The sequence below is a fragment of the Hypomesus transpacificus genome, chromosome 3 (genome assembly GCF_021917145.1).
Source record: "Hypomesus transpacificus isolate Combined female chromosome 3, fHypTra1, whole genome shotgun sequence".
NCBI classification, from domain to species: Eukaryota; Metazoa; Chordata; class Actinopteri; order Osmeriformes; family Osmeridae; genus Hypomesus; species Hypomesus transpacificus.
The window spans coordinates 9114744-9137253 of NC_061062.1; positions in this window are offsets into that span (position 1 = coordinate 9114744).

The following is a 22510-nucleotide window of genomic DNA, read 5'->3' on the forward strand; positions in this document are numbered from 1 at the left end:
CTTTTTACTGCACATGCTCTGACACAGCCTGAATGCAGTCTGTGCGTGTGTGTGTGTGTGGGGGGGGGGGGCTTTCATGATACACAGTTTTGTATTATTTATTTTTCTCCTAAATACCAATGCTCTTATATGTGAAATATGAAGACACAAATTGATTCTGACAGGTGAATGGGCATAGGCAAATAGTCTGGATCAGTTTCTCAGTGAGGGTAGGTAATATGTGAAAAAACTGTCTGTCTGTACATTGCTCGCTACACTCTGGGTAAACAAATTAAGCAAGCAAAGCAGTCTTGCCATTTATGCATCGCTCAAGAAAGATTAGTTTATTTCCGTTTCTTGATAAGAATAGTTTCTGGCTGCTGCATTTTCTCTCCAGTGGGCTGTCAAGAAAACAAATTCTGTTTAAAAATGTAATATTTTGAACACCTAAACTACAATTTGTAAAATAGTGCATAGGATCTCAAGCCTCTAAGGGGGTTATAAACCAATACATCTCTGAATGTGAAAGCCTTTTATGAATCATGTGTTCTTCAGGGAGAGCTAAAGAAATATGTTTAAATGGGAAAAAGCAAGACTTACAATACATCTTAATGCTATTGCTGTATGGTGCAACATTTCAACTAAAAATGTAAAACCCACTTACATTCAGTATTCTACACCTGTTCATGTAACGCTCACATCACATTGTTACAAAAGTATCACATCAGTAGATGACATGGGGCTGCATTACATGAACAGCTAGTTATCTTAGCTCTGTAGGTTTCATACAGAACAGAATCTTTAATCATGTTGCCCAGCAGCGCACACTCAGCTTGCTCTTGTGTCAGAAGTACATTTTCCAAAACTTTATTAGGACATGTTTATGCTCATCGTGCCGTCTTTCCTAGTCCAAGACAAAATCTTGTCCTTGGAATCATCATCTCCTGAATCTAAAAACATACCAAAACATGTGATGAAGGTTTGGACTTGGCCTACAGTTGTTGTGCAGTTTAGCCAGTTTTAGCGTCAACACATACTCTTAGTCAAAAGATCTAGCCAAATATTGAAAGAAGGGTGATTAGGCTAATGTTGTGAAATGGCCCATGCTTCCCTTGGGCCAATGCAAATCCTGATTTTGACTGACAGTACAATTTCAAATAATGGACTTATTACTGTGCGATGAGGCATATGCTGATGTTATCTACATGCAACTTGCTATACATTTTGGTACAAATAATTTCAGTCGGAATTTCATGATTATTGAGAAATAAATTAAAATACCTGTCATTTGCGACAGTATTCCATGTCTTTCCGTTCTCTCCTATGTATTTTCTGTCCTCTTTACACAACATGTCATAGAATAAAGTGCAGTGTTCACCCCTGCCACCCTAATGAATGTGGTTGTCTAGGTAACATTTTTGCTGCTGGTAACCCAAAAGAAAACGGAAAAAAAGAAATACACCTGGCTTTCAGAATGGCATCTAATGATAGCTACACAGCTACACAGTGTTCTCAGTGGGAAAATGGCCCCATCGACTTTATATGCATATGGAAATCGACCTGTTAGAGTGCAGATAGTACAGGTTGTTAGCTCGTAATGAGAGGCGGTAAAGCATAAATATTCACCTGGCAACTCCTAAGAGAAGACTTTTTCACTAAGACTTCCTGGCATTATTTTGTCAAGGCAAACAGTCAAAGCCTCCCAGTGCAAACATAATTAGACAGAGATCAAATGTGGCTCCATTGCTGTCTTTAATCAAGAAACGAGTGGAAACCAGAACTATGGCTCTTCAATTACGTTCCAAATGAGATAGCATCCCTTCTGCTAAGTGCTTGGGCATGACGGTCTATAATTAGTTAACTTTTAACTGTGTGTTTGCTAATTAGCGCAACCGTGGCTAATTACAGCATTGCCATCAGCTTGTCCTTAGATCTGTGTAATCTTCGATGGTTTACATTCCCAGCTTGTTTACTTTGTCTTGTGGCATTGGAGATGGAGCCCCAAAAATATGAAGTTTGAGTATGATTATATTTCAATTTAATGTAAAGCATACTCCACAGTCATCACTTTATGGGGCTAGATACATTCCTAACCCCAGATCACATCTTAAAAGGAGGAATGGGTAGCAAATTACCTGAGAGACTAGAATGGCCAATCAAATAGACCACAATATAATTTGGAACCTTTTGAAGAGCCCTTCGTGATATCTTGGACCTCCCTGGTCAGGCCTGCATGATGAGCACACTTTTTCGGACACTGGGGCAGAGAAGCTGGGTTAATCTCCATTGGCTATGGGCAACAGTAGACAGTGTCTGCTTCTGTGCCAGGTTGGAGCTATCTAGGGAAATCATTTAGTCAGGAACTTGAAGGCTTACATGTCTCAGTGACTGCATCTGTTTCCAGCTGATAAAGGGTCTTTGTTAGCTTTGGTTTAGTCTCTCTTGCACACGCACACACAATCCAGTTTCCATGTCTATGACCCATCCCAACGACCCAATGTGCTATTTAAAAAAAAATCTTACAAATACTGTAAGTTTGCCACTGTGAAAGAGGGATGGAGGAGAATATTTTTCATTAAATCATGCATGGTGACAACCTATTCTTGTAAGAATATCTTGTATAATCTCACTGCTTAACATTTATTTATAATTGTCCTTTTGGCCCTTCATGAACTTTGACCTCTGACCTGAACTTAGTAAGCAGTACTATGCACACGGACACAATGCAAGCTGGAGTAGAAGATGAGCTCATCTCAACATACAGGTAATCTAAGATATCGGCCCATATGAGGTACAGTAACAGTACTTTGCACTCAAGGTTCCTCTGCCAATTACATCACATTTGCTGTCTTGTTACAGTAGCAAACAATGCTGTCATCTATCAGGTGCAGTACCAGTCAAAAGGAAAAGTGTGTCTAAACGTTTCACTGGTACTGGCTGGTACTTTATATAGATAATGTGGTCTGCAGTATGGCATCTTAGACAACACAATATCATCCCATTGTTTTTATAGTTTAATGTACAACATGTATTGAAAAATTTGGCTTTGCACAGCATCAAACTAAATCCTATCATTACTTTGTCATTAAGATTGTGATTAAGAAGAGCTTGGAGCTTGATTGAAAATGTAAGATTGACAAGTGTACAATCCAAACCCCTCTCTCATCATCTATGCAAGCATTGGATGTTAAACTGCAGAGCAACACTTTACAATTCGTTGAACTTGACAGGACGAATAATGAGCTGCTCGGTATGCAGCGTGTGACGTCTGCTAATGGTACTCTCGGCACAGTCCCCAAAAGACACTAATGATTTCCGCCCGGCAATTACAATTGCAGAAATAATACAGGGTCGGCAACGCGAGGGAAACAAAAAGGACAGCAACGGTTGTGTCCAGTGGCGTGACATTACCCCAAACGCGTTTCTGCTTTCGCAGAAGAGGCGGTTTTCAATGGCGGCTTCAGCCACAAAGTAGGTGACATTTTCAATGTTCTTACGGCAGTAAGGAGGAGGATGTAGGCTATTGGTTTTGTTTAATGGCCTGATTTCCCAAAGGTGTCAGTGTGGATGGATGCAAACGCAGACACGCAACCAATTAATAAGACGTTTAACCTTTGTGCAGTGAGATGTGTTAAATTGATAAGGGTTTGAGGTGGGGAGATAAGTAGGCAATGCATTGTTTCACCATTGGTCCTTCATTCTGCACGAGTTGTCTTAATTCCTTGGTGACAGCAACACAAAGAACCACAAGGCTTTTGAACATTCCGTGTCACCTTTACAAAGTGAATGGATGAAACATGTTACAACGTTGATTGGTTTAGTCCTACCGGTGTGTGTTGCAGTGAGTTAGTTCAGACTGTAAAAACCAGCAAGCATTAGGGGAAGTGATCTGGTGTTGGCTGAGTCGGTGTTGTTGGCATTCCTCAGATGTTCCTGTAACACTGAGTCAATGGGAAAACAATGATTTACCACTGACTTTCTGGCGTGATGCCATATTTTACTTTAATAACCTCCATCAGTCCAAAAATTTACGTTTACAGAAAACGTACTACATTTTAATTATATGCCAGTTTGTAATATCGAACGTTTCGGCAGATGCTACATAAAATATGTGTCGATTGAAATTAGCCTACCCCAACACAATGAAGTAGGCCTAAAGATCTATAATAAAGGACCTCAACCTATGTATCATTCATGTCAATCATTGTGTGCGTTTTTATGGATGAGGGAGCTTTCATACTGACTACACAGCTGAAAGAGAACATACTTTCAGGTCCTGGTCACATGGCCTAGAATATTGCTTTTGCCATAGTGGATCGATGTAATAAATCTTCTACCGCTCGGGCTGTTTAAGAATAGCGTACACCCGCAATTATCTTGACGATTTGAACCAGTCTTGAATTAATCCGATAACATGAACTTGGATTGGCCTATATGGCACTGCTTTAGCCCCGACTGATTTGTTAGGTTCATTTAAGTCAGGTTTGGGACTTTTAATCCCAGCCTTTTTTTAGTGGGCCCATCACTGTTAGTATTCTGTTCGGAGATTAACATGATTGAAAGCAGGCCATGATTTATGACTCTCAGACTCATACCACCTACACCACAAACCACCTACATGACATATCTGTTGTAATTATGAAGCTTTGTCCTCCCTGAACACAGCAATCGGGATCACTGCAGAGGGTAATACACAGGATGAGTTGGTTCTCTGCTGATATGGTCATGGCAGCTAAGGTTTTACTTTGTAGTCTTTCTAACCTAAGAAAAAAAGTCCAACAGCAAAATAAACAGGAACAAAAAATGGAGGACCCTCCCAGGGACTTTGTTAGAAGGTTTGAATAGGTTTGACTTCTTGGTGTTTTCAACACCAAGAACAAAAAACGATTGTGTGTTTTCTGATGTTATTCTTCATGATCTGATAATAAGATTTCAGTTCATGTTTCAAAAACGTGTCCATTGAGCGAATAATAATCATCACGCGTCACGGTTCGGTTAGTCGAAAAGCTACAAAAGTGCTGACTCAGAAAAGCAGACAACAGCTTGTTCACGAGCGCCGGCTTCACTCTGTGCGGTGTGTGCGCCAAGAAACCCCACATTGTAAGAAGAGTTGAAAACAGGTGTGTGATTATTCCCAGTCACAATGGGGGCACGAGAGTGTAGAACCCCACAGTGCCATGGCTGGCAGCGGTTTTGCTTGGCAACCCAAGTGTGGCGCGTGTTTTTGAAGGCTGGTCTAATGGGTTGCTGGTTCTCCTTTTCTATTTTTTCGCTCTATAAAACCAGAAAAACATGGTCCATGTGTTATTGTGTGTTTGTGAGCTATGGGGGTAGGGAGGGGGTAGGCGAGTTTGCTCAATTCAATATTTAAAATGATTAGCGTTCCGAGATAAATATTGAAAAACGTGCTTGCCTTCTACCCCAGCAGTACCTCATCTCCCTCTTCCTCTCTCAATCTGTCTCTCAAATACACACAGGCATGCACACACCAACACAGTAAACTACAGAGAAGCATGGAGCAAACGTACACACAGACAAAGCAAGAAAGAGGATTTTTGCTCAAAGCTCTTTCACCAGGGGGTCCATATGCTAAGTGCAGGGGCCATGCGTGGTAAGTAGCTACATGCGGAGCTATATATCTTGATAAAGGGATCAGATGACACAAGGATATGAAAATAAATTACGCCCTCTCAATGGGGCAGTTTGTTTAATTAACATCTAACATTCTGTTCTGTTATTTTTAGATTTATGGACTGCTTTCTGTTCAATTCATCTAAGCATGGCTATCCAGAGAAAATATCGGGAGAACTTGGAATGTACTTGCATTTGCTAATTGGACTTACAACCAATCATGACCTAGGCCAAAGTCTCATGAAAGTGAAACAAGTTTAGTTTAAGGTTTTTCTTCACTGTTCATAAAACCTTGTTGAATGTAATACATACACACCGCCGAATATTGATCGGAGTTAACTTAGTTGAGGTCAACTTAATTTTCATTAAGGTCAGCCAAAGAGGTAAGTAGTCATAGAAATCAAAGAGAAAACGTGTCAGGGTCTTCATTGTTATATTCACATTAAGGGTTACCAAATCTGCCATGTTCAACATCTGGATCGATAATTAAAGATGACAACCCATAAAATCATAATCATTAAAGAGCCTTGACAGATGTCATTTTAATACTGTAAAACCTACAGTACATTACTAATATTCAAATAAATTAGGCCTCATCAGTTTTTCTACTAGAATCAAATAATTCTGCCTACCATTTATTTTCGGGTCATATCCTCGGATATAACCCTGTAAAATGCATCTAACCACAGTCAGCTGAACTAGGAAGGAGCAACAAAACGCATACAGCAGAAATCTTCATGCACCCAACCACTTACATGAGGAGATGACCCGAGTACGAAACTGAGTAATTGGCATGATGGATTTATAATACTCAAATATTAATGAATCCCTTTCCATGTGTTCTCACTCTCTCTCTTTCTCAGTCTCTCTTCTTCAATTTCTTATGTGCCTGAAATCACCTTTGTGTATGGGCACATGCACACACACACAAAAACACCCATCGTAAGCCTAATTAGTAATAGTTAATAGCACTGAATCATATTTTGATCCCTGTCATGAAGTCACGTTTAAAGGAATAAACACCACACATCTTGAACGTAGTGTTCTGTTGCCAGTTGCCTGTGGACAGGATCTTGTGCATGATGGACAACCCTTCAACCTGGAGAGTCCCATGCCCCCCCCCCCCCCCCCAAAAAAAAAATGTGAACAATTTGTAGTCCCCAGGTCCTGGTAAGATCCTGTTTATGGCCCACTCGCACATCCTAGGGGCTTACCTTGGTTTGGACAAGATTACTGTATGGAAAGGCTTGAGGCAAGGTTTCATTGGCTAGGACTAAAACGAGCTGTGGTTGATTACTGTTCTGCCTGTCCCTTGTGCCAGAGGACAGCAGCAAGACTTACAGCCAGAAACCCCCTAATCTCCCTGCCCATCATAGAACAGCCTTTTGAGAAGCTAGTCAGGAACATGGCAGGGCCTCTCTCCAAAATGAGCCAAGGCCACAAGTACAGTATATTCTGGTAATCATACATGACATAACCCCTTATCTGGAAGCCCCAACCAGCAACAATATCTCTGTGACCTCGTGTTGCAGCATGCTGACGCGTTCTCAGACCTGCCGGGCTAAACCAAGGTTGTGCAGTATGATATCAAGACTGAGTCTTGAGTAAAGGTACGAGTAAAACAGTACCGCGTTCCCAAAGCCAAGAGAGAGGTTATCAGAGCGTAGGCGAGTCAAATTCTCCAACTGCCGGTGATCGCAGAGTCCTAACCTCGTCCAGTCCAGAGGTACTAGTACCTAAGCCGGACACTCATACAGGTTCTGTAATGACTTCCAGAAATGTGTGACTTGACCCAGTTTGATGCATATCCCATGCCCAGGGTCAAGGAGCTGATTGACTGCCTGGGGGCATGCACACTTCATTTCAACCCTCAACCTCACCAAAGGGTACTGGCAGGGGCCCCTGACTGCCTGAGAAAATGAGAAGACAGCCTTTGTTACCTCTGACAGCCTCTAACCGTATACGGTGCTGCCATGCTTAGTCCCTGGCACAACCATCAACTTCCAACGGCTGTTGGACCAAATCCTCAGACCGCACCAAGAATATACAGAATATACTGAATATACTGTACTATGTGTCAACTCGCCAAAAAGTGTCCCTTTACAAACCCAGGTAACTGTTGGTGCATTGTTACACCCTAGTGACTGACTTTGACCTCCTAAAATGGATGGCCAAGGCTTAAGACTCTAAACGCCAGGATAACAAGGTGGTTCTTGGCCCCTTGAAGATTTTAGCTTTTGCTAACCAGAAAATCTAACGTGTCATAACTCCTGCTGTGCTGTGTCTTGTCAGAGATAACAGAGCCTGAGCCTGGTGAGACGAAAGTGGACACCTATCGTCGGCTGAGGAGACTTATTTAGCGTTTTTTTCTATTTTTGTTAAGACCATTTCTTTTATAATCGTGCAGGCTCAAACTTGTCTTTTGCGTGAGACTGTTCAATGCTGTTGTTCCTGTTGAGTTTTTTTTACCAGGAAAGTGGAAAGCGAATATCTTTGCAATGTGGCAGAATGCTGTTGAGGCAGACTGAAGAGGAGCTCAGGTCCCAAATCTACTTTGACAGGTATTCCTCACTGCTTCTCCAAAGGGTCCTGCATATCTATGCAGCACGCGGCTAGCTGTGCTCTCATGCTTCAGTGACACAGTTAATGGGAGCTTTAGCCTTGCTGATGAGAGCTGAAGTACAAGGAGTGCCTGGCCATGCTAATGTGAAAAAGAACCCTCAGTCATTGGTGAACTTACTGCCATGGATTTCCTTTGCCGATTGATTTCAATATGCGAGTCCTTCAGGAAACTAAACACTTGTCTGGTACACTCAATGCGTGTCTGCTGTATGTTGCTCTGCAGACTTTATTTCTCATGTTAAAGAGCCTGCACTCCAGTCAAGGAATTTGGAACAAACCTTGGATTCTTTTACTTAAAGTCATTTTTTCACCATGGACACCTGTGTTCTTTGATACACACTGGTTGAGCAACTGCACTTTGAGTTTAGTATCAGGATTATATATAAAATCTAGTGGTATCATGACTGTATATAAGATCATCCTGATGCATGATGACCCACCGTACTGTAGCTGGGTGAAAGAGGAGAACATTTGGAGCTAAGGATAGAAAAGAGAAAGAGAAAATTAGATGGCTACAGGCTTTGCAGGGGCCCAGTTTCATGGAACCTCTGGCACTTGTAACTCACTCAGCTTGGAGAATCTCACCTCAAATGAGATCTCCAGGGAGCCGTGAGAAAGAGTCCGCTCTGGAAAAAAAACCTTTCCCATCCCCACTGGGATATGTTTCGAACACCCCTCGCTTCATTCACAGAACTTTCTGGACAGTGCACACTGTAGAGCTCTCATGAGATGTGGAAGAAGAAATATGTGAGACTGAGTGAGAGACTGAAATAGTGTGTGTGAGAGAGAGAGGGTGAAAGCAGAAGAAGAGTGGAGATGTGCAATGTACCATATACTGTATAACAATCCATCTTTCATTGGAGAAGGTAAAAATAGTTTAAAAAAAGATTGTCAGATTAAGGGAAAACTTTGTGGCAAATTTAGTGTAAAAGCGAATAATGTATTATTTTTCTACAGTATTTAATCCGGAAACTCCTTTCACAAGAGCTGGCCAAGCTTTCGTAGAAGCAGGACAGCCAGGGAGAGAAAACCGCCAGGAGAGAACTGTAAACAATGTAGCCTATGGAAATCAGATTAGAAGACAGAATAAATGCATGAACTGGAGTAAATTTTAGGATGCTTGAGAGAAGAGTCGTGTGTGTGAGTTTGTGTGCACAAAATGTATGTGCATAAACATTTCCGTATTGTTAGAGTTCGGTGTGTTTACTGTTTGTGCTCTAAGTGTATTTCTGCCCAGAGGCCCTTTAGCCACAGTGAGAAAGCAGAAGCTCACAAATGAGCATCCCTAACAAGACCAACATCCAATCCTGTGTGTGCCGTTAACCTTGATAGAAGCCTCCGCGATCGAGCAGTAGTGTCCGGAATCCTCCCATGGAAAACTTACAAGCGTGTTGGCCTCAGCATTATCTAAGTATCCAGAACTTTCTGGCTTTATGCACACAGTACTCAGTACGTTCATTAAAAGCATTAATCTTGGCTAAATTGAGTGACAGTTGGCCTCCCACGAGGCTAAGACCACACCAACAAGTCACTGGAGCACGGGGCAAAGCCCACACGTGTAGCAGAGTAAATAGATGTAACCGCAGGGTCATTGAGACAATGGCCAGTCTACGACAGACGACGATAGACAGGAGAGACAGTTGGAGGTTGGAATGAGATCTAAGAGAAAACCCTTGGAATCCTTCAATCTTGGCCTCGCTTTAGTGAGCTTTCAGTTTGCCATCCATTTTGAAAGATTCAGTTTCATGATTGATTGGTGGGTTTGTCAGCTAAAGGCAAGCCATGGAGAGTTTACCACTGGTGGGATGTGGCAGTCAGTTCTCTTTATTAGAGCCGCCAGAAGACATTTAAAGGAGATAACATGACACTAGGCTGACTGAGGTGAAGCTGGTTTACTAGACAAAGGTTTGACACTGTCATTTGGTTTGACTAGCTTGTAGCTCTGATGTTAACATTGACCTTGAGGTTCACAAACATTGAACCCATTTCACTGCATGATGCAAAATACCTTTTCAATTCATTCACATGCACAGCTGACATTATTCACAGCCGACAATAGGGGAACTGAATTGTAAAGCCCTTTTTAGTCTATGTCTATCAACAGTCCTATTATATGCAGCTCTAATACTGCAGAAATGCACAACTATCAGTATAGTTTTACTGGGATATTTCCATACATTTGGCAATCTTTTGGCACAGATCCATGCATCAGAGGTTAATGCAGATTGGATGACATTTTTCAGATTGAAGTTGTGATATCTGCCAAGACATTTCACTATCGGCCTGTTTTGCTGCATCTGGAGTTCTTGAAAAGTCTGTGTTGTTTGTGTCCATCTTTGTAATATGTATGTTAATTGGGTTCTTTGACCAAGGCCTGACACCTACTGTATTGTAAGTGTCCTGGTTCTCTCTGGGAAGAACAGCTGACTCGACTATCTTTTTTCTTCACTTCACATTTCTTTTGTCCTGAGCACTACCAATTGGAGATGTCTTTTTAGATGCAACTCGCTAAATGAGCATATTAACGGGCACTGATTTGAACCTAATCACGTTATGTCAACTACGTCAATCATTATACCAAAAGCCTGTCAATGTCAAATGATGATCCTCATTGTGTCTGTTTGCTAGCATGAAGGAGAGGGGGAAAGAAAGAAAATAAATAAAAGAATGGGACATTCAGCATTAAACACATTTATGTAGGGCAGATTGTACTTGGTACATTATTTCTTTTTTATTGTGTTTTTTTTCTCTCATCAAAACAACCCAGTTTATGTGCATGGAGGTTCATCCAATCACTGAATGAACCAGTAGGTTCTTTTTGAGATGAGGATTTGACATGGTCCTTTTTCTCATATATTCTGGACTTGATTGTTTGTTTTTGTCATTCATTCCAATTCATTCATTTCCTCATTAATTCAGTTATTCCCTTATTCATTGACTCAGTCACTCCCTCATTCTTTCATTTGTTCATTTGTCCATTAATTCATTCTTTTATCATTTATCCTTTATTAACTCCACGATGAGCCAAAGTGAAAGAAGCTTTTTTATCGTGCATCCCCCAAGATCCACAGTCTGACCAGTCAAAACACACGAGTGTAGCCACTAACCAAAGACTGGATGTGCAGACATGACTTTATATCGGTGACATACCTGTGTCAGCATTCGAAGCATCAAAACCTTTCAAACGCCCTAAAGCATTGTGGTGGTATCTATTTCTTCCCCCCCAAATGTTTTGTTTCGCTACCTTAAGACCTTTAAAGCAGAGAAACAGAATGAAATAATGCCACTCTCCACAACCCGTGGCATATTAAATCAACAGATACCAACAAGACGAATGCAAGTCCAGAGGCTAGAAATTGCAAGGTGGGAAGAAATGTGAATGTGAGGATGGGGTCGGGGCAGAGAACACAAGAGTCCCCTGGAACCTCATCATTAAAAACATGGTGGGCAACTTTGCAACCTAGTTATGTAAAGCCAGAAACAGAACCGTGCATAGTGAGATGGATTGGAAATGTGGAGAGAGAAGTGAGAGAAAGAGAGGATGCTATTACGAAAGGAACAGGGGGAGGCCGGCTCCGTTAGTAATTGGCCCCTTTGTTATATCATCAGTCCCAGCAGAGCTATTATTTATGAGTTTGATATTTTGGAGGTTGCTGGAAACTAACAAGGCTGCCTCATGAAATGTGATCACAAAATACACACAGTTTTCTTGAGTACTTTGCAATGTCATTTTGATCAAGCATTCAAACCAGCTGTGGTGACGTAAACGAGGGCCAAACACCACTGGATTTATTGATACCTGCACTTCAGCCCTGAATACATTTTTGTTGTGTCAACTTGTCCGTTATCATGCACAGTTAAGGAACATACACGTAAAATCACTGTAGTAATGACACCACGTATCTAGACTCGATAATTCAGCAATTCAGACACAGCTTTACAGTTTAAAAGGCCATTATTCCATTGTATTCTGATCGCAATCTCAGGACGCATGTATACAAGGCACACATGCAGCCAATCAGGGGTCTGTTTTGTCTGTGATGCCACTGCCTGTCATTGTGGGACAGATTAGTTTAGTCCTGGAAAATCTGTTAAATGTCATTGTTATTATGGGATTTTGTGTGTTGTCCATAGACTCTGGGGGGAGTTGGACACCCCTTCTTTTGGGGGCTGGCACAGTCCAAGGATGGTATAGGCTGATGCTGCTGCCTATTTAAGGAGTCTTGAAAAGGACATTGGAATGTTGGTACCGTGAGGATGCTCTAGTGGTCACCAACCTTTTTAGGCCAAAGATCACCGACCTTTGCCTTGGTGACCCGAAGATCTACCTATTGAGGCGTTGAGAGACAGAACAGACTCCAGACTGAACTTACAACTTAACTTTATATTTGGCCTTATTGTAATTGAATGAAATCAAACACTTTGTGAACAATATGAACAAGAAAAAACACTTTTGCAATGAGCAGGCTGGATATGAACGGTTTTATTTATAAACTGAAGTTACAACACAACACTGACAAATTTCTCATGTGACAAGTCAGTGTGATGGCTGTGACTGAACACTGTCTGTGAGTGCCTTGTAGTTTGGCTCATAAGCAGAGACAGCCAGTCTGAGGCAGTCTGTGAGGTGTCTGTCAGTAAGCCGGCTCCTGTACTTGGATTTGGTGATTTTCATCTGTGAAAATGCCATTTCACAGAGGTAGGTCGATCCAAAGTAGGCACTCACTTTTAGTGCACATGCACTGAGGAGAGGAAACTTCTCTCGGCTGACAAGTCCCCAAAAGTCACTGTCCCTTGACCTGGCTTTCAGCTCAATGTCATTTTGCAAATCAAGCATCTCCATGTCCACTCCACTTGGCAAAGCAAATGCTTTCTCGAATTGGTCTGCAACCTCCTCTGTATTAATAGGCAGGAATGGGTTTGAAAGAAATGCAGCAATATCCTTCATGATTTCTAAATCACCAAAACGTCGACTGAACTCCGCTGCCAGTTTGTCCAGGTGCACACAGTACTGCTTAGGGTGAAAGTCAGAAGAGTCTTTGATGGACTGTGACATTTTTTCCAGGTTTGTAAAGTGTGTCAGCGTCCCTTTCCTCAGATTCGTGGTCCAGACACAGAGTTTGGCCTTGAACGCATTCACTGCGCTGATCATGTGGAGGAGGTGCCGGTCTTTTCCCTGGAGTTCGTGGTTGAGCGAGTTCAGTTTTCCGGTTAGGTCCGTCAGAAACCCCAGGTCCAGTAGCCACGCATCCGTTGAAAGTTCCTCGTGCTCCTCGTTCCTTTTCGACAGAAACGTCTTAATCTCAGGCAGCAAGTCAACAAATCGCTGCAGCACTTTTCCGCGACTCAACCACCTGACATCAGCATGCAGAAGCAGGTCTCCATACGCCGAATCGAGCTCATCCAATAACGCCTTGAATAAGCGATGCTGAAGCGCTTTTGCTCGAATCGAGTTTACCACTTTGACCACCAGTGACATGACATGAGAAAAGTCCACAACTTTCCCAGCCAAGGCTTGCTGATGAATCACACAGTGATACTTCATGAAGTCGGGGAAATCCGGATCATTACGGCACAGTGCTATAAAACCAGCGTGCACACCGCACATTGCCGGTGCCCCATCGGTAGTGATTGCCACCAGTTTCTGAATGGGGATGTTCTTTTCACGGACATAGCTTTTAAAAACGTTGTAAATATCCTCACCTCTCGTTCTCTCTTTTAATTGGAGAAGAGTGAGGAAGTCCTCCTTTGTTGTAAAGTCCTGGAAAGCCATTCTGACAAATACAACAAGCTGAGCCGTGTCCATTACATCCAGCGATTCATCAAACTGCAGTGAAAAATATTCACAGAGTGACAAGTCCTCCAACACCTGTTGACCAAAGTTATCCAACAGTAACTCGATCCTTCGTGTCAATGTTGTAGGACCAAGAGGCACAGCACGGAATGCAGCTTTTATGTCCTCTTTGTTTTTGAAGGTGCTGCAAACAGTCTCTGCGGTGACGGTCAATAGTTCCTTAAACAAATCCCCATCTGTAAAAGGTCTCTTGTGTTTAGCCAAAATGTGGCTAATACGAAATGACGCCTCAGTTGCAGCCTTACTTTGAGACGTAGGTTGTGAGAAAAGCGACTGTTGAGCCTTCAACTCCACTTTCAGCTCCTGAACTTTTTTGGCGCGGATTGCGCTCTTTGGTGGATAGCAGTCTTTGAATTTCGGATGGTTAGTGTTGTGGTGCCGCTCCAAATTCCCTCGCTTAGACAGTGCCTGTGGCTGGTGGCACAACATACACACACTCTTGTCTTTTACCAAGGTAAAGATGAATTCCTCCTCCCATTCATGATGGAAACTGTAGTTTTTCGCCCTCTTTTGTGGTGCCTCTGCCATGCTTGCTAACACTATGTGGACAACACGGCCGGGTAAATAAACAAACCAACGGCAACCACGCCCACAGGTATCCTGGGATAGCAGGTCTCTCAAAGGTCGTCTTCGGGAAAAAACGCCCATTTATTCTGTCGGTGAATTGCTTTGCAACACGCACAGGCCAATATGCAAATCCAGGTACAAGAGAACGCGCGTTCAGTTTAAGAATCCTCCGCGTTCATGAATTAGTCGGAGATCAGTATTTCTGAAATTATTTTGGAGATCGACAGGGAAAGTCTCCGAGATCGACACGTCGATCGTGATCGACAGGTTGGCGACCTCTGCGTCTACCCTGATGCTTGTGTCAAGGTGAAATAGTTACTAGGTTGAGGCTGTGGTAGAGTACAGTAGAGTCACTCCTGGGTCTACACTGGGGAAAACCATAGTAACAGAACAACGGGAAACGGGACGGGAACGGGAAAGGCAGCTGTGATTAAGCATGGCAACATACAGTCATGGCCATAAGTTTTGGCAATGACAAATGTTGTGTTTGGCAAAGGTTGCTGGATCAGTAGTTGAGGAACATTTTTTCACATGTTTCTAAAAGAATACTGGAATACAATAAGGTACATTTCATATTTTTCCCCCAACTTTTGGCCATGGCTGTAGATGTCCAAGCAGAGGCAACTGGTGTCATGGCAGAGGTCAAAAACTAGATATTTTGTATGTGATTATGGTTGAGGATACAGCCAAACCACAGCTAACAAATACAAAGGTAATATAGCAGAGACACACCATCATTTGCATTGATCTAGATAATTAGCGATGGGGCAATGTGAAAAGAGGCTGAAATACTAACCAAACCAAATGAGGAGAATCAGATCAACATATGCAAGTTGGCGACTTGCATAATTGAAGAGCCGGAGAGATAAGCCAGGCTGTAGAATATAAATGATATTTGACCCTTTTTTGCCTGTGGTTGAAAAAGCTGACCTTGGATTGCACAGAATGCAAGGTATTTGTCTGTCTCAGCTCCCTACACAATTGATACCTCCATGTCTCATCTACCTGAATGAAGGTGTGTGTGTGTCTGTGTGTATATATATATATATATATACATATACACATACATATACATACACACACACAACATGTCCAATATGTATATATAATTGTATATATGTATGCATGTCTGTGTATATATATATATTTATTTTATTTTATATTTTTTCTACATGTTCAAATAAACAACAAATAAAAAAAACATTTATTTATTCATACAGAAAGCTACCACAAAAAGTAAATAATGGATCCTCACGAAAACGATGATGGTGAAATATTGGAACAATTTCAATGCATCTATTATTTATACCATTGCCCATCCTTTAGAAAATGTCTTCGTACAGAACAGGCTAAGCTGGTTCAGGCATGAGACTACCTCTCATTTACAAAAGTAAAACGGACTATTTAAAGACCCCAAGTTCATTAGATTGTGCTGCTTCTCAAGTACAATAAGTGAATGGGTCACACAATAAGCATTCCTGCCTCTGCCATCTGTCCGAGGTAAATGATGGACGTTGTGGTTCCGTACTGCTGTTATCAAGACTACACCTCAAGCTGGGGTTCTCGGACAGAGTCGTCGTGAAGTAGAGCAACACCGCCAAGGTTGAAGCTTTTGTACTTTTTGTACTGAAGCTTTCCTATATAACTGCAAGTTGTGAGGAATTTACCTTCAGATAGCGTTCTGCTTCAAGTTACTTTTTCCAAGTTTAGATTATGCGAGACGCAAAGCCACAAACTGCTTTCTATGATCTGTGGACCTTTCAAAAAGTTTTGACATTTCACTTATTTAACAGTAGTACAAGGAACAACCTTTAGCAAGCAGAAGAAACTCTGCTTTTGTTTAGCAGTATAGACTCTTACCAATAACTTGAACATATGACAACACTGCTTTTTACCTGAAAATTATGTCATTAAATGAAAACGAACTGGCACCAAGGGATTTAAACACAATTTGGCGAGCTCACTGCTGCTAAAGTAAAGAATCCCACTCGTTCATTCAGAGTACGCAAAAAGATGCATTTACCTGGTATTGTCTCATATATACACACATTCATCCACACACTCGCCAGGGCCAGTGTCTTTAAGTACAGACCCACAAACTCAGTGCCATATGCACGCACAGCCACATCATCAAGCGCACACCCTCCAGCTAGGTAGGTAATCCTGCAGGGGTAAGCTTTGATGAAGTGAGAACTGTTGTTCATGCTGTCCCTCCCCCTTTGAAAGAGGCCCTTGATGACGGCCAGAGGGGAAGCTGGGACACGGTTGTGTGCCACCAAGTTAGTCTAGTGTGCTCGCTCTCAGTCACAGCAAAATAGGCCTCTCCTCGGGGCAGCTTACCTCAAGGCCTCTCTCCTACTCATGCATAGCATGCCTCAAGCAAACCCACATCACCAACAGTGCTTTACTGAAAAAGTAGGGTTTGTCTCCAGGTAGGAATGGCTCAAACTAAAAGTTAACACGAATAAAAGAGGTCGGGGCCTAAAGTGGCATGAATCCTTAAACCCTTTGTTAGGCATTGTGTGCTTTACTATGGTCTAATGGGACAATCTTCTGTATTTATTCAAATACAATTGTTTCAGATGCAGTGAAAAGGATCTTGACATGAGTTTAACATGTACAGAAACTAAATTTTGAAAGAAATGTTTGAAAACTCCTTAAAACTAGAAATTGCGCAAGAATCTGTCAAAACAATGAATACGAATTTGAGACAAATCTTCTAAAACCTAAAAGTTAAACAGACGGTTCGTACGTCCGTGTTCATCTAAATCAAAACAATTCGAAACGAAGGAAAGCAGGCAAACTGTTAATCTATCGTACTTCAGTCGACCCTCAAAACTCAGCGTACAAACAACTCAGAGGCTCATTGGAGGCTCGACGCGGTCACCAGTCGAAGCAGAGCTCGTCTGGCCCTGGGAAGTGACGGGGCAGCTACCGTCTGCTCTTGATCGACGATGATCACACAAAGCCACCCTCTATCGCCGGCCTGGCGGCTATACCAGAGGAGGGTGGGGAGGGACGAGCAAGGGGGAGAGAGACTCACACTGAGACTTCAGTGTCTGCGGCACCAGCTAAGCGGCTTTGGACTTGGGGCTTTGCACTATTTCAAAGAAAAGCCAGCTCCACGCCCATGGATGCTAAGCCTGGTGCCTCTCAGGCCGGCAGGCAGGCCAGGGATGTTAAAAGGAGGGATGAAGGGAAAGAGAGAGAGAGACAGAGAGAGAAGGAGAAAAAAAAGAGAGAGAAAAGATCACAACACCACCTCTATAAGCCAAAGGGCATCCGTGAACCGATGAAATGCAAAACATTGAGCCACTTTCACACACACACACAAACACAAACACACACACACCTCCATTCCCACTAACCCCTGTACAAAAAGTTCTGAAAAAGGTGTGCGTAATTTGATTTGAGTATGTGTTCATTTTCACTGTGCGTATGGCCAAAGAAAACGAGTGGCCTGTCTCTCTGCAGCTCACTCTCTTTTATCAGTTTCGCTCCTGTATGTTTTTTACACTTTCTCTCTCACATACCTTATCTGTGTTTCCTGACTTCAAAGTAAAGATGTGTCCTTTTCTAGCCTGTATATCTGTTGGTTGTCCATCTCCCAGTCTGTCTTCTTCACTCCACCGGAACATAACAAACAACTACTCTCTCTTACTATCTATCATTCACAATTTAATTTCATATGCTTTATTGTCAGGAATGTTTAAGCTAAACTCTGTTGCCTAAAAGTATGTCTTGTGATATTTGTTTGTTATTCCGTCATTTTCTTTTTCTCTCTGAAAGGTTAGAATGGTGATGGTATTTCTCCTTCTCCATCTCTCGCTCTCTCTAAAAGGTTAAAAAGGTTGTGGTCAATGGTCAAAGGTGAAGGCCATTAAATAAAAAATTGGTAGGAATAAAAAGTATGACGTCATTTGGACCTTTTTGCTGACTTTTAATGCCATTTCATTTTGTCCTTGACCCCTTTAAAAAGGCACTTTTGCCTAATGGAAAAGCAAACGACAGTCAGGCCACATGGCAAGCAGTAAAGAAGCAGCGCTCAGTAAATCGCTGATACGTAACACTTAATTTGTTGGAGGTACCCATATAAAAATCTATTTCAGAGGTAGGGACAATAATGCTGTGGATTCTGCCTCCTTTCATTCAAATTCATTAGTTCAAAATTCATTAACTGATTATGAAAAGAGATTCAGTGACAGACAACTTTATCTGAGAGGAATCCATAAAAGGTAGGCCACATTAAAAAGGCCCCTTTGAAACAATAGCTGTCATTCTAAATGCAGTTGGAGAATATTAATTGATTTGATGTCGGTAATTGAAACCTTTTTGAGTTTGCTTATGATTCAGTAAATCAAACAGCGAGTCAAATGTGTTCTAAAATGGTTTCATGAACTTCAGCTGATGTGGGGGACTAACAAACCTTGTAGGCCTCTGAGTCATCTAATATGACAAAGCATTCACAGTCAATGCCAATAATGTTTTTTTTTCTTCTAACCCTTACTAATGGGCCAGAATTCTCATCATTTCCCAGGCTTCCTATAACAAGCATTAGTCCTAATTAAGCTTTAGCTGTGGGTCTGAATGAGAGAAGTCAAGTAATTAAGGATACTCAGAACATATTGAGTCTTACAGGAGCTAAAACTCTCCTACCCAAAAATATGTCCTCTGGAATTTGTCAACTACTGCCAACTCCACTTGACTTTCTCATCCCTCTCATTCCCTCTCTTTATATCACTTTGTCTCTCTGTCTGTCTCCTGCAAATTCTCACAGATAAATTAAGAGACCAAATGCGAGTGCTTGTACAAACTCCCTATGGAATCTCAACAATATTATAATATACAATACCAATTTAAATAATATAGGATTTCTTGGAAAGCAAATGTATGTGAGTGAGACAGTTCAAGATGAAATGATATATAGACTTATTTAGTTGTTGTTGTTTATACATACAGTATATGTAGGCATAAGGTGAATACAATGAGAATAAGAAGAGGAAAGACATTTCCCAAGATTAGAAAATATTTGTGTGCACCATAGGCAACTGATCACCTCAGGTAAAACACGTGCTCCACCTGAATGTTCACATCCTGTTGTTTCGACACACAACGCTCAATACCGTCCGCATCAGCTCTGACTGCTGAAAGATGATGCTGGAACGGAGTCGCTGGGTATTGATTTAAATCCAAAGGTTTGAAACTCTGGAAGAACCCTTCTACCCCACCACCACCTCCTAATCAACTGAGATGCAGAGCTGCAGGAAACATCCGCCCCTGACAGTTGGATTATGCCCGTGGTAGCTTCACGCAGACAGGATCTGCGTGAAGCTACCACGTGCTTCAACGCAACGGTACCTACCGACTAAGGCTTGTTGATGTTTTTTTACACAGTTGCTTGAACTCTTGAAAGGATAATGTAGATGAAAGGAAGTGTGTGGATGTTAGTGTTAATCCCAGCTCTGCTGAGGTAGCATAATTGCTTAGGCTGTATTCACGGTAAGAAATCTGTTCAACCTCACTATGTTCTCTTTCTACACACTGCCCCATTTGATGGAAAATATTGACACACTACATAAAACAAGGAAACTAAGTTTAGTTTGTTGAAAGGTACCACTTCCATTCAAGCATGTCATTTATCTATGATATGTTATGTACTCTGTACCTAATTATTTTAATCGGGTTCTGATTTAAATATTAGAAAATAACAGTGGTGCATCAACAGACATTGGCCAGCCCTTAATTGATTTGACATTACGCCTCTCATCTTATCCCACTCCTAGGGACAATAAGGCTAGATGTTTTAGATCACCCAAAGAACACATTCTGTCTGACTGGTAAAACAATGGGTTTTCTGGACTGAACAGCCCAGGGGTGGTAAGCTATTCATTCCAGCCTTTGCTTTAGTAAAATAAGGTTTGTTTTAAAAGACACATGTGCATCCTGGGTGGTAGACATATTCTACAAGCTAACCAAGCAGTTTGAACAAAAACACTTAATGATCTGATGACAAATGCAGCAAAAGTGGTTCCTGTACACCTCAGTGCCAAATACAGCTTCATTGTTGAATAGAGTGAATGATTCAAGCTAGGCAGTTGTCTGATTTCACACATAAACTTCCTGTCCTTATTTACTGTGAGAGTTGGTAGTCTGGTTTCTCATCAGAAGAAAACCAGAGACTTTCTATATAGTGTGTTACGCAGTCATTAGGAAAGTGTGCTGTGGCAAACCTCACACACATTTCTTTCTTTCCTTGAACAGTGAAATGGCATTTCTTTGTATTTGAATGGACAACCTTGGTGTACTCTCCTCTCTCAATTCTATTGTGTCACATTCTCATAAATGAATGAGTAATACATATAATACACGAACAGATAATAAGGAAGTAGCTAATCTTCTGATTGTGATTAACACAAACACATCCGAAATCCCATTTCTCCCACACCCTCATAACCATTTCCCATAAGTACTGTGCTATATGCTGGGATTGAAAGAGAACCAAACATTGAATGGACGAAGATGAAATGACAATGGTCTCTTTCTTTGACTTTCAATCTCTGACTGAAATTTAAACACTCCCAGTCTATACTGTATGTGGGGGTCACAGGAAAGTCAAGTTGAGATAATTAGCGCAAAGAAAGAAGGTTATAATTGTGTGAGGATGAAGCATAGTTGACTGTAACACAAAATCAGATACAGCACGATTTTTGGAGGCAAGAGTGCTCATGGGAACACAGACACCGCCCCTTTAAACAAAGACAAAGCTCTCATTGTTGGTTTGCCCTCTGGACAGGAAATTAGACTAAGCATCAAAATCTGCATGCTAGTTTGTTAATTGTCTCTTTCAACCCGGAATAAAAACAGATTTGGAGTGGATTAACAACCTTGTTACAGATCACATAGCCAACCTATTATTAAATGAAGATTGGCCACTATGGCAGAGTTCCCAGCACTGTTATATACTGAACCAGACTGCCAGGCACAATGCCAGCTAGATAATATTGTTTGGTGTGAGAACACAGAGAGGCGTATATTACCTGAAACACATTCAATTAAATCTTCGCCCCAGATTTCTATTGTGTTTGTGATGTTTATGTTGTGCTTGCTTACACCTTTATTGTGGAGATAAGTCAAAACGATGATGTTTGTTTCCAGATATTCCCTCAAGGTGCACATATCCTTCTTTATTGCGAAGTACAATCTGTTCCCTCCCAATGTAGCGGAAAGTTTGCTGGCAAAGCTACTCAAGGACATACTTGGTTACCGATGAAGTGAACATTGGGGAGATTCTTTTAATCTGTGTAATTTAAAAGAAAATATTGGCAACTGTAAATCTTCATTGACTTAAGAGTGAGAGACAAGCACACACATGTTCCAAACTTGCTTATCTTTGCCCAGAATGGTGCTGAGGGAAAAGGTATTTTTGAAAGTGCCATGGCTCTCCCTCTAAACCAACATGCGCTGCATGTAGGGAAGGAGGAGGGGAGAGTTGGGTGTTGAAACATTCCCAGAAGGAGTCTTTGGGAGGAAGTGCTTCCCAAAGCTACAAGATGGAGAAATGTAGTGCACAGCATGGGCTGCAACTACCCATGTTACTCAAGAGGGATCTGTAGCCACATCTGAAGTTAAACCAACTTCCCAATGAAAACTTGCCAAGTATTAAGTTTGCACCCTAGTTACCAGTAGTTTTAAAATGCTCATAGTGTATGTTTTGTAGAGAATGCATACATACATTGTGAGTATATTATATTTATTATATTTATATTTATATTATATTTTTTGGGGTCAAATGTTTTCTGTGGAGTCCAAGCCATGCGTTTCATTTGTTGTTTCACATGACCCAAAGGTGTAAAGGAG